This window comes from Diadema antillarum, unplaced genomic scaffold (assembly GCF_040938485.1).
Source record: "Diadema antillarum isolate AM-2024a unplaced genomic scaffold, OU_Dant_1.0 seq00000326_RagTag, whole genome shotgun sequence".
In the NCBI taxonomy this organism is placed as follows: Eukaryota; Metazoa; Echinodermata; class Echinoidea; order Diadematoida; family Diadematidae; genus Diadema; species Diadema antillarum.
The window spans coordinates 1-11,313 of NW_027271344.1; the positions used below are offsets into that span (position 1 = coordinate 1).

General features: G+C 42.7%; 1 pseudogene; it reads left to right on the top strand.

Annotated features, from left to right (window-relative positions):
• The first annotated feature begins 111 nt into the window (after positions 1-111).
• LOC139730671 (uncharacterized) lies at positions 112-10,346 on the top strand (annotated as a pseudogene).
• Positions 10,347-11,313: the final 967 nt, after the last annotated feature.

Below are 11,313 nucleotides of genomic sequence, written 5' to 3' on the forward strand. Positions count from 1 at the left end.
AGTTTTGTAATAGTCAGAGCAGGAAGGGGGTGGGCAGCCACAGAGTGTGCTGAAAGCTGCCAAGCAAAATGAAATTAGCCTAAAAAAATACCTCGCATCTTTGTTTCCAAGCATCATGAAGACAATGAAGAAGAGGAAGAAGACCCTGAGGAAACTCTTTGGACTGGGAGCACTGGCATAGCTTTGCAGGGAGTGACGGAAAGGCAGCCATCCTACCACGGACCTGTGTTCCCCCCTCGGCAGCTCCCTCCCATGGAGCCAGTCAGGGTGGTGTCTTCAGACCAGCTGGCTGCCGGGCATCAGTCACAGAGAGCTGCTGCAGAACAGAGCCGTTGAATGGTGTGTTGTGTGTCACCCTTCCAAAATCACTTTCCTTGCTGTTTCCACACCCAGGGGAGAGGGATGGGGGTGCTATGATGTCAATGGGGTGACAAGACCTTGTATCTCAAATTTTGGTGAAAATGACTCTTTTTTTATTAATGGTCAGATAATCAGTAAAGTAATGTCCTGTCCAAATCCTAGCTGTCTTACGCCAAAAATGAAGCCACCTCGGCATGTCAAAGGAAAGGGAATTCCTTTTGTTATAATGCTTTGGCTGCCATGTTTTTTGCTCTCCTGAACATTTCACATTTTGTAGATACGAGGTCTTGTCACCCCAGCGATGATGAGCTGTAAGAAAAGACAAACAGAATTAATTATGAGCCATTTTCTTCAAAGCATGTGGTTAAAGACTCGGTAGCATCGGGAGACCATGTAGTGGGACGACTGGCCTGATTCAGAGATATTCGGGAATCCCAGTAATAAATTGGGCTCAGCTTTATGAGCAGCACACGAACATTCACCAGCACGCAATTCTATTCTGGTAGGCCTGTGCTAGTCGTGGTTTTCTAATGTACCCCCATTGGGCAGTGAATGAAGATCTATTTAATCGGGCCAACCATCTCTCCCTATGCTACCAGGTCTGTAAGTTCTAGCCAGAGAGGGCTGGAATCATCCTTCAGGTTGACGAATGCAGAGTTTAATATGTGAAAGGTACATGTAACGCCCACTTTGTTATTTTGGGCAGAGCTCTATATAAGGTGCAATGGTGTGCATTGTTTTGTGCTTTCAGATTGGTAAGTGAAGGATGGTTGCTTCCTAGTTTGATTGTTTTGTTTTTAAAAGCCATAATAACTTTGCTCAAAAAGAAAAGATGATACAATCTGTTTTTATCTGTTATAATCTCTGTGATATAATCTGTTATGATCTGGAATGCAGGGTTCAGCAGGAGCTAATGGCCAAGATGATCAGCGAGATGTATTTCAGACGACCTGACCTACCACCGACTGCAAGCCGAGAGAGACAGAGGTCCGTCAGCCCGGTTCCGTCAGAGGAGGACGAAGACTGTAAGTGTGTTTCCTGTATGAGGGAACTTTGATGAGAATCTCTCACATATAAGGAGATGTGGATTGTACACCCATCTTTAGAAGAAGTTGATAAAATGAGTCCTTCCCTGCTACTGCAAAGACTAGACAGTGAAGTGATACCTTTCATTCTTTGCAATTGACAAGAGAAAATAAAATGGGACCTTTACCTCCCTTGAGTGTGTGTGTTCCCCCCCCCCCCCCCCATTTGCACACTTTTGTTGCACTATTTGCATAATTTGTCCTTTGCCTTGCATAATTTGTCCTTCGCCTTGCCTTGCATTGGTTCTTCTATAGTTGTAGTTTTCACTTCTGGTATCCAAGGGCTCACTGACTTGCATTGATCACTCCTATTATTCAATTCAAATCCATTCTATTGAATTTCATAAATTTCAATATTCATATGACACAAATGTGATTTTATTTGCAATCTGTCTTACCACCCTGTTTGTCCACCTTCCAAACTGAATTCACCTCTTTTGCTCTCTCTATCTCTTCAGCCACCTTTTTTCATCTCAAAATGTCTGCCTCTATTATTCATTCTCAATCTTTTCTCATTTCCTGTTCCCCTCCCAGTGCATGCAATGGGGGGAGGAGGCCTCCAACTCTTTGTGGATGCGGGTCAGGCAGTGGACCCCGCCCTGGTCTCTGGTCTCGTACAGGAGGTCCTGGAAGAGAAGATTGCCCTGTGCCTGGGTCAGCGTGAGCTGGAAAGATCATCCCTCAACTTACCACGCCATTCTCAGGATGAGAGGCAGCCATCTCCTCATCCTGTAAGTCAACATATAAAGTTTATTAAAGGTGCATGGTCCCAGTGTTTAAGTCAAATGCGTATGTGGGCGCACGGCACAAGTTTCCTATAGAGACCTATGCTATCGACTCCTCTTTGGCGCTTACGCTGTGGTCCACTTCCCAAGTGCGAAGAAGTCCGATTCACTGTAGTCAGTGGTCCGATCACAGTTCGGCTGATGATTTGGCTGAGGGGGATGACAGCTTTAGCAAACTTCTTTTGTGATGTCATAATAACAAGCACATAAGCACGCACCCTGGCATTACTACAGGCTGCGCGATGCGCAGAGAAGACAACGAAGGCAATGTTACTTAGCAACACCTACGCACTTTACTCTTGATGACAACTCAACTTCGGTATTCTTTGTATCAATGCTAATGGTGATCTGCAGTATCATCAACAGCGCCCTCTACACTACCGGGACTATGCACCTTTAACCCTAAAAGGGCTGGGCTTTTTGGGCTATGCTCAGACCGGGGGGGGTTGGGGGGGATGGATTCCGCCCCCCCCCCCTCCCCCCCCCCCCCCCCCCCGAGATCTGGGCCATCGATGGTGCGATCGCTATGAAATTTTGCATGCGTGAGACCCACGTCATAATCTACAAGATTGTGTCATTAGATTTTTTGAAACAATGAATTTCTAATTTTAATTAATTAATTTTCCAATTAAGCTCAAGATTGTATTTTAGCCTAATTAAAAGCATTGAGAGTCTAATTTTTGATCTGTAAATCTGTTTTAGCATATTCAACAAATTTTACATCACAAAAACTTCCAAAACTCATTTCAATTCTTATGTATTTTATAGTTTTCAAAATTTCTTATGTATTTCTGTGTTTTTTCAACTTTTGTTTTTTCTTTGTTTTTTCATTGGAGATTGTCACTGACCACTTTTCTACCATAATTAGCACAAAATTAATCAATGAAAGTGATTGATTGTAAAAATAATCAGGTTTTTATGACTTTCATGACAGAGCACTGTTTTCCATAGGAAATGTACACAAAATCACAAAATTGTACCTGTTTTGGGGCGACGTTCCGTTACAAAAATGGGTGTGGCTTCACAAAAGTATGCGCGGACGTTGCAAATACAGTGTAAGTACTGGGCCGGAATGAAACTTGGGTCCTCCCATTGAAAGTCAAGAGTCTTAGCCACTATGCCACATTTAACCTTTCACCCAACTCAAAACTTTGAATGGCCGTCAAATTTTATTGACAATTCTGTAGCAGGTATTGCCTTATTGTTCTTATAGATCCAGTAAGTCATCCAGTATTTCTCTACCAATCTTTACTGCTTTCAGGTGAGACAGAGATCTCCTCTACAGACACCACCACCAACCCCACCCGCCTCACCGATCCCACAGCCGTTTCGGGAGCCTTCCCCCACCCCACGGATCGCATCCTCACACCAGAAGCTAGCATCGAGGGGGACGTGGAGGTGTCATCTTGCGCTGCAGAATCTGAGACAGAAAGCCTCAAGGACCTCGTACATGACCAGGCTGCATCCACAGGTAATAACCACATTGTTTACCCAGTGAGATATTTGATGAAACTAGCATGTTTTTTTGTTGTTTTTCCCAGAGGCTGAAGCGGATCAGCATTTAATGAAGCTTTTGACCTTAACACCCTGCTGTTATCTAACCTAATTGTGCTTTGTTGATCAACAGGCAGAAGTGCCAACATGAGATTGTGTATGTTCTGATTTTGTATGGGTTTTCAGGTCTCATTTTGTATAGTATTGACATATTATTTACTTTGTCTGCTTCATAAGAAGTTCATTTGGAGACTAAGATGACCAAATAGTACAAAAGCTGCAGTTGGCCTGTAGGTCAGCTTTTGTGGTCAAGCATTCATTAGTGGGACACTGCCATGGCAGAGGAGAGAAAGCCAGCAAAGACTGCCAATTCAAATACCAAAGACTCAGATTACGTCAAATGAATCACCACCCAAAGATGATTGCCTGTTCCTCCCATACATTGAATATGTTGATTGTAGTAAGGTGTTATGTCAACAAGCTAAAGAGCTTTTAACCCGTTGAAAACTACATGGTCTCGAGTATACTTGGGCAGATGTTTATGGGAAATGCGTGTTTGAGCAAAATTAGCTCAACTTCAGTGGGTTAACAAGGCTTTATTCAATATACAGTGTATCTGAAGATTAAGAGATGATTACGGAAGCCATTTCTGTTATTTCTATCACTCAATGTTGTTGGATAGGCTTTTGTTTTTCAATATGAGAACGGATCATCTACTCGTATTTGGTTGATGAATAATTGCTGCTGTTCTTTTTTGTAATATTTTAGCTCGCAAATGTGTGGATTTTCCATTTGCCCTTGTACTGTGCAATGTAGCTGTTGGTAAATGGGCAGTAACACTTCACCTAATGTAAATTTTGGAAATGTCCCAACACAAATAAAACAAATGAGCTTAAGGTAGATGGATTTTGTATGTTTTAAGAGAACATGTCAAGCTCGTTTGGTGTGGAAGGAGTTGTGACTATGTGTCTAATAAGCCTTTGTCATGGCATGGAAATGGTCAACTCCAAATGGCACAATTTGTGAAATTATTTTGTAATTTGTGGCTCCTTTGCATTGTTGAATATCAAGTATTGATATGTACACTCTTCATCATCTATTAATAACAATGACTTGAGTGCTCAGTGGCATCTCAGACAGGTGTATACTCATCTGTTATCTAAATACCCAATTCATTGAGTGAAGTTCTCAATAACCTGTCACGTAAACATCTGCTGCTACCTGAGTCTTTCTTCAGTATGTGAAAATGCAAGGAGACATTTAATGTCATGAAGGTTTTAACAAAGAAGAAAGAAATCATAAAAACCTTTTCAACCGAAAAATGCAAGGAGGCGTTTAATGCTGCAGGGAATTCAAAACAGTAGACAAAAAGAATTTGTGTTGATTCTAATGATATACATTTGTAAATTTTTCATATACATTTCCAATCCACTCTTTCTTTGCGACAGAAGCTGCAACCATTGCACTGCCTGGTCCCTCAGCTGTCATTACCCCACCGACCACTCCTCCACCCATCAGCATGCCATCCCCTCAGAACTTTCTGCTCGATGGGGACGCCCCTACACCGCAGCCCTCCCCAAGAGGTTCGCCCTCCCCTCTGGAGGCACCCCTTGAACCCATGGTTACTCCTACCTGTACGCCTGAGCCCCAGAGTCCCACGACACCCGAGCCAGAAGAGGACACCTTCCGTGAGACTCCACTTCCCACGAGGTAAGGGCTCGGCCCTTACAGACCATCTGACTTTCTGCTATCTCAACAGGTGTAGTCAATCTGATTAGGTAGCCAGGAGACTTGCTGTTGAGAGAATAAAATGGCATGACCATTCCAGATTTTTAGGGAACACTGGGCAAAAAAAGGACTTAACCCATTGAGGACAGGCTGATTTTGGTACAATACGCATTTTCCATGGACACCTGCCCGAGTATACTCTGGGACTTGTCCTCAACATGTTAATGCCAAGTGATAGATGCCCAATAAAAGAATAATGAACCTTTTGTCAAAACTCTATGGGGAGACAATGTCAGTATGTAAGTTTTCATTTTTATGTTGACATTCATCAAGAAATCTAGTATATTTGTTGTATGATTGTCAAGTCTTTTCGGGGATCAAGAAGGCGTTACACTTACAGAATGAAAGGATCTCTTCCCAAATGCTATGCATACAGTCTCGAAACCTCAGAATTTTGCATTCTGTAAGATTTGTGGTTGAAGGAATTGTGGTTGAGGGAATTGTTAATCATGTTTTAAACAGTCAATAATTGTTGATCCTGTGTGATGCTTTTCTTGTTCTTTGAAGTCCCGAACCCCGAGAGCCATCACCACTCCCTCCTGCCCCATCGCCTTCACCCCCTCCCAAGCCTGCCACCCCTACACCTGACAGTGTGGACTCGTCCAGCTCCACGACCACCACAGAGACAACTCCACAGGACTCCACCACTACCCAGTCTACAGGGAGGGAGATCTCGGAGGGGGAGTGGCTTATCAGCAAGAGCGAGGAAGGGCGTGTACCCGACGAGACCCTGTTTGGTGAGACAGTTGACGAACAAAAGTTCACAGTGTGACTTTATGTGTAGAGTAGAAGAATTGGGAATGGAAATTGCTTTAATGCAAAATAGATGCCAAGAAATCAATGTAAAGATTCAGGAAAAGGATCACCAAACTTTGTATTTATTGGTTCTTATTGCACACCGGTTTGTAAGAAGTGGTTGTAATGCAGTCTGTTGCAAAAGCATCGTGGTAAGATTTTCCTATATTTAACTTGCCAGGGCTTTATCAATAGAAAGTCATATTCCACCTATCAAACTCATCAGCCATGTGCATGTGGATTGCTAGAAAATGCCTGTAATCAGAGTACATACCTGGTAACGGTGGAATCTGATCTTGTTGTTGATTGGGGGGGGGGGGGGGGGGGAATAGAAATGGACTCTATTGAAGATGATTTGCCACAAGCAATACTGGTCTCATAATGATAATGTGGAATTTTAGCCACTGACTGATTGTGGATAAATTATGAGTACTACATGTGAATCGTGCAGAAATGCATGGAAATACTGTAAAACAAGTAATGTTCGTGTGCATTTTAATTTCACAAATTTCGCGAGAACCAAGATTCGCAAAATTAAAATGCACATGAAAGTTCTTGTTTACACTGTGTGCATTGAATATTAGAGGCAACTCACGAAAATTTCATGCTACAAAAAAGGCTGTTGGCTCCAATTTGCGAAAGTTTCATGCTGCGAAAATATTGTGTTTTACAGTAGTTCATTTTGTGTAGGAGAAGAAAGTTGGTTGGTAGTGGAATGTATCAATATGGCTTTCTGTAAGTTGTAAGTCACCTCCACTGAATTTTTGTCAGATTTCCGCTGTTTGTACACATTTGGCTAAAACATGCACAATAGACTAATGTACTATTAGTTCCATTGTCTAGTCCCATTGCCTTGTGTGTGACTGTGTCTTTATACCAAAGAGTAGAAGACTACATCATTTTACAATGAAAAACATTGTAAACAAAAATTGTGAAGGTTTCACATGGTAGTGTAGTTGCAAGATGAAAAAGTCAAGTATAATCAACGTCATTAGTGCAATGAAGAGTATGTAGTCACACTTCCTTGCCATTAACATCTCTTCATTATGGGACATTAAACTACATGGGCCCAGGCTCTTGACGAGGTCTTCTGTTATTTTGATGATGTGTGTAATGATAGGATATTCCAGCATCAGCCGAGAAATTTAGGATGTTGATAAGAAGTTTTGGCATGTTAGCCTTCAAATGAATCAAATCCAGTTTGTGAAAGAGAGATTCCACCATTGTTTTGTCCAGATGTGCCAGAGATGGAAGCCTTTGAAGAGAGTTCCCAGAGCAGCTCAACAAGCACCATCAAGGCATCCATCGACCCTGATAAAGACCAGGTATGAAAACAGACTTTAATAGGTAATTCCATGGTAGCAACTGGTCCATGTAAGGTGCCTCACAGTCACAAGTAGTATTTTGGGAAATCATCAGATGATGTCAATTTGTCAATGTATTTGTAAGATTTAGCTAGGAAGAACTTCAATGCAAAAGGCTTGATCTTCAATTACTCACACAAACAGTCTTACGAGTAAGAAAATTGGGTGTGTAAATAGTCCGTCATACTCACATTCTACTTCATAGTTTTTAGCGTGCTTAGTCTTGCCACAGTTTAGTTTTGCAATTGTTTCCCATTCTGTACGATATGGAATATATTGGAGATTGACAGGGCAAAGACAGGCATAAGATAGTGTCTCTTTCTTGCCAGACTTCAAATTCATTTCACTTAATCTTGGAAACAAATGTGATGTAGTTTTTGACATTCAACTTATGCCACTGCAGTGCAGTGCAGTGCCATGCTCTCATGATATGGAAGGAATACTGCAAAAAGGGGTACAGAATGCAAGTAAACAATACTCCTAAAGTGGTTTTAATGAAGATTTAAATCAAATCTTCACTCCACACTGTTGCATTGTTGTCATGGAAAAGCAATCATAGTAATTTATCAGCTTGTGTGGCTTAATTTGGTAAGAATTTGTCTATGTTTCTTTTCATACCAATTCATCCGGATTATAGTATACCCAAATAAGAACATGATGGTTCATACTCGCTGAAAAGATTCATCTGATTGAAAAATCAACTGGATGAGCGTTCGTTTTATCACAATCAGTGGAAATTACCTTTTCTTGATAAGACTTTCGCCTGCTGGCTCTGCAGGCTTCTTCAGATCGAGCGTTGTGGGAAGTCCTTCCCACAACGCTCGATCTGAAGAAGCCTGCAGAGCCAGCAGCTTATCAAGCAAAGGTAATTTCCACTGATTGTGATAAAACGAACGCTCATCCAGATGATGGTTCATAGTTCAAACTCCTCTGCAATCTTTCATATTTTCTGCCCATCTTTCTTTATCTGTGTTCGTGTGGTCTGTTTAAAGCCACTAGAGTTTCAGAGTGTGTTTTATCATCTATCTGTGTGGCTGTAGATAGCTTTGTAGTGTGTTGATGAATGACATGAACTTCAAGAAGAACCTGTTAGCCCCTTTTATTAACACTGGACTTTTCGTGTTTATATGTAGGAGGACCCCCGGAGCGAAGGAGAGGTACACCCCAGTAAGATGAAGCTTACTCGGGACCCTGTCGTTGCTTTGCTGGCTCGCCTACATCAAGGGATCCCTGGTCCTGAAGTTGCCGTCCCTCCCGCTGTCACTCAGCCATCTGCAGTGTCATCCCCTCTCAGCATCAGCAGCGGAACCGTCAGCAGCAGCGTTGGCGAGGTCAGTGAAGGTCAGAGACCGAGCCTCCAGCCACCCGCCGAGCACATGCTCTACCAGAGAGCCTACCACAGCCAGCCTCCCCAGCAACACGGCATCGGCCATGGAACATCCGACGAGGACATCCCCAGCACCGATGAGGATGGAGAGGTGAAGGATGGGGAAGGAAGGGGAGTCAAGTCCGGCAGATATCCAGGCGTGGTCCAAGTTGTGTCAGCAGCTAATGTGTCAGACTCATCTACTGGAGGCACCCCGATGCAATCGAGGCTCAGGGGTGTGGCACCAGTCGTACCCAGCCCCGTTGCCAGGGTGATTACTGTTGGAGGCGGCAATGACCCTGAGAGTGGAGAGGAGGAGGAGGCAGAGGAGGAGTCAGTGGGACATCCTGACAGAGATATGCCAGAAGCTGATATGAAAACTCACACCATGGCCTCTAACAGAGACCGTCCACCTCCACCCAGTACGTTGCAAAAGTTGCTCCCTCTTTGCCATTTTCTCGTAAATGCCCGCACATAAGTATCTTCAAACTTTGCATATAGATACATTGGTCATATGAGTCAGAGACTATTTCAGTCCAACATAACTCACACAGAATGTACACCTGAAGATGCTAAAAATCTGTGGTAATACATGGTTGATGGAGACTCTACCAAGTTCAACTTGGATACCTTTTGCAGTCATCATTTTCTTGCAATAGTGGAGAATCAAATTCTACTGATATTTGAAGATTTTACTAATCAGCCCTTTACTTTTTGATTTTATTTTTTAGTGGTTGCAATTCCACGTAATAACCTTATGCCCTATGAGGAATATCAATCAAGATCAGCAAGGTTTAGCTGAACTAAGGGTATTGTCATTATAATTTGTGAATTAATTCTATTCCTGAAGTTTGTTTTAATTGTGTGTGCTTTATTCACTTAATTTCCAGGTCTGTTTTCAACAATGGCAAGTGACCCTGGCACACGGACCATGACCCCTGATGCAATGAACATGGATGCCCTCCTGAAGTCTGGATACCTCAGCCAGACATTCAGCCAGACCGAGGGAGATGGCGGAACCATGAGCGAAGGGTCTGGCCTTTTCACCCAGATTGCAAACTCCGGTTTCAACGCGTCTGGCACCATCCCGCGGGGCTCCAGTCACCTAGCAACCAGCGGGATGTTCTCGGAGGACTCCCTCGAGGTTGCCGTCGGAGGCTCTCATGCAAGAGCAAGGGAGCAGCGGTCATTCCAGGTCACCCTGCCATCCATTGCTAGCCCGGACGGGCAAGAAGCGGGGGAGAGCCTGAGTGAAGGAGAACTTAACGCTGATGACTCCATAAGCGATGTCTCTGAGATGACCCTGTAGGAAGCAAATTTAGCCATGTTATCAGTTGGATTCAAGCCCACGAACATTGTCAACATGATGTTGAACCGTTAGAATAACGGGAGTATTCGGTGTAGTACTACTGTCGGAATCAAAGGTAGAGGATTCCAAACTGATGTCATGAGATTTCATACCAATCAATACAAGAATTCTGAAATAGGTTCTGATTATTGAAGCAGTATAGATTTAAACTAACAGAGTTTGTAACAGCCACTAGAGAGGGAAGAGCCAGGTCTGAGCTACGGCTTAGGATATGGTGGTGTAAATGGCAATGTTTTGAGTGACACACAGACAATCACACAAAACGGCAATATTTTGAGTGACAAACAGAGCTTCCAGTATAAAGGTGTCTCTGAAATGACCGCACTGGTGGTACCAGTATCACACGTCTGCTCAATGCTGTTTTGTGCTTGAGAGAAGAGTGCCTTTTCGTACCTATGTCCAGTGATTTGTTGATGAAATCTCACCAAAAAAAAAAAGACAAAGAAAGGACCAATTTAAAAATTACTGACCGGAGATTTCGTGTGTGAGGGGTCAAAGGTGACTGTAGAAGAGGGTTGCATGAGATGTGAAGACAAGACTCTCTGTCAGTCAGAAAAGGTATAAAATTCAATGAGTATTTCAGGGCATATGGTCACATGCATGTGGTCTTCCATATTATTAATTTCTTTTCATTTTCCAGTAATTTGTGTGTGTGTGTGTGTTTTCAGGCAATAAAATTGTACAATAACACTGAGAGATTGTCTTATTTCAGTTTTGTCCTAGTAATAGAATAGTACTTGAATCTCTTTCATGAATAGAAAAGTTGAGTGGTGTATGAGTGAGACCCAGTTTTTGTTTGTTTGGTTTTTCTGTGTGTGTGTTTTTAGTTTTTTACTTGGAATCACTTTTACCTGCATGTTTGAATGCAGACATGAGATTATCTTTTAAGGTAATCCCATTAATTTTT